Here is a 2,139-nt window from a genome sequence, read left to right on the forward strand (position 1 = left end):
CAGTAGAAAGAGGTAAGTTTTTATACTTTACACAAATAATAGCATACAATTTCCATGGTTACCTAAATAAGTTTTTCTTTTCTTCTTTTCTTTTCTTTCAGATACTAATTTTTGCTTTGCTTTTTTTTTCAAATCACTATTCTTTTCTGTTGAGAAAAGTTTGGCATTGTAGTGAGTTTCTAATTTTTTTTTCTAAATAAATATCATCATCTTTTCCTCTACAATTTTCCTCAACTATAGATTTGGTTTGTATGCATACTTCTATAACATACCAAATAATTTTTTTCTTTTAATTTCTTCAAAAGACTCTAATTTTTGTCTTATTCAACATTCCACTATCAGTCATTAAATATATTTCAGGCTCCATAATCATCAAGTTTCTTGTAACATAAGTTTTTTTTTTTTTTTTTTTTTTTTTTTTTTTTTTTTTTTTTTTTTTTTAGGTGAGAAAGCCAGCTGACTCTTTATTGCTTTGGGGGCAGGGGACTCAGGAGCCCTTGGTGGGGCGGGTCCGCTTCCTCTTCACCATCACAGGCTTCTGGCTGCGCAGGATGGCGCTGGCCCTGCCGATGTCTGCCACGCGCAGGTCGGGGCGGTACTTGTTCTTGCGGATCACGTGTCTGATGCTGCTGAGCGTGGCGCGAGCGTTCTTGTTGATGGTGGTCCGCACATAGGAGGTGGCAGGCTTCCGCTGGCCGGATCTCCGCTTAATGACCACCACGACACCTTTGCCGTCGGCTGCCGGTTCCACGCCCACGGTCTTGCGGTGAATCAGCCCGTTGTAGTGGAAGGAATTGCGGGCCTTCAAGTTATTGGGCTCCGTACTGTAGGTCTGCTTATTCCTCTTGATCAGGAAACTGGAGCAGTTCCGCACGACCATCCATTGCAGATGCGCAGACATGGCGGCGGCTCTTCTCGCAGCGGCGACCTGAGACGGAAAGAGCGTAACATAAGTTTTAAATGCTAGAGTCTCTAAGAAGTAAGTTAATTTGACACTGAAAAACATATTTTACATATGAATAAGCACATACTCCCTGAGTCATTCATTCTTTTCACTTACGTACCCACATCCTTTTAGTCAATAATCCTATTGGCTCTGCTGTCAATATGTCTACAGACTGCATCCACTTCTACCTATCTCTAATATAGAAGTAGATGTAGAGATTATCAGCAAATGTAGGGATGTTAGAAGTGGATGGAGTCTGTATACATATTGACTCCTTTTTAATGTATCATTTCTCACCTGAGTTACCATCACGGTTCTCCAACTGATCTCTTGCCTCCATCTTTGCCCCACCTTTCCTCTCTCTGCTCTTCCCCTCTTTTTATAGCTTATTACCAAATACTGTCAAGCTATAAATCAAAATCCTCTCCATTCTTCCCATTATACTCAGAGTTAGAGCCAAAGTCTTGTCATTTGTCTAAACTGCGGTCCATGATCTGACTCGCATTGCTTCTCTGACCTCATCCCTTACCAATTTTCCATGCACTCTTTCTTCTTTATCCGCACAACTCCTTACTCTCTCTGTAGCATACCAGACTTGACCCCCGCTTTAGCATCTAAAGGGATAACCCAAAGTGTTTTATCCTCATAGAGTTCAACAGAACATGATATGTCACTACAATAGCTTTTATCTCATATTTGTTCAGAAAATAGGTATTGAGCTCCTCTATTTGCCAGATACTCTGCTAAGTTTATGAAATTAAAATATGCAAGAAGAAACCAGTTTCCACACAGAGCAAACAATCTAGCAAAGGAGATAAATGCTGTGATAGAGATAAGCAAAGGGAGCTATGAGTCCAAAAGATAATATATCAGGATACATTGTAGACACTTAAGCTTCAGAGAAGAGTTCAGCCCTGAAGGATTTGCAAATATTATAATGGTTAAGAAGGAATTCAGAGGGGATTTCAGTCAAGGAATAAACAAAGTCATACAATTAGTAGAAGATGGGATCAGTTTGGAGAAATGTAAGATAGGCCCTGACATTTTGAACTAGAGTGCTAACTAGAGATGTCCAATAGATGGATGGATATATGAGTCATAAACTCTGGACAGAGATTAAAAAATAAAGTTGAGATACAGATTTGAGTGTCATTTCAAAATGGCTTTTACAAATTAATTTTAAGGTAAATAAA

At 39.3% G+C, this 2,139-nt stretch overlaps 1 pseudogene across 1 annotated transcript; it reads right to left on the minus strand.

Annotated features, from left to right (window-relative positions):
- Positions 1-393: 393 nt before the first annotated feature.
- Positions 394-940, minus strand: LOC111544761 (annotated as a pseudogene). Its single transcript, XR_002732274.2, has one exon. The product of XR_002732274.2 is annotated as a 60S ribosomal protein L28 pseudogene (transcript).
- Positions 941-2,139: the final 1,199 nt, after the last annotated feature.

This window comes from Piliocolobus tephrosceles, chromosome 2, assembly GCF_002776525.5.
Source record: "Piliocolobus tephrosceles isolate RC106 chromosome 2, ASM277652v3, whole genome shotgun sequence".
Lineage (NCBI taxonomy): Eukaryota > Metazoa > Chordata > Mammalia > Primates > Cercopithecidae > Piliocolobus > Piliocolobus tephrosceles.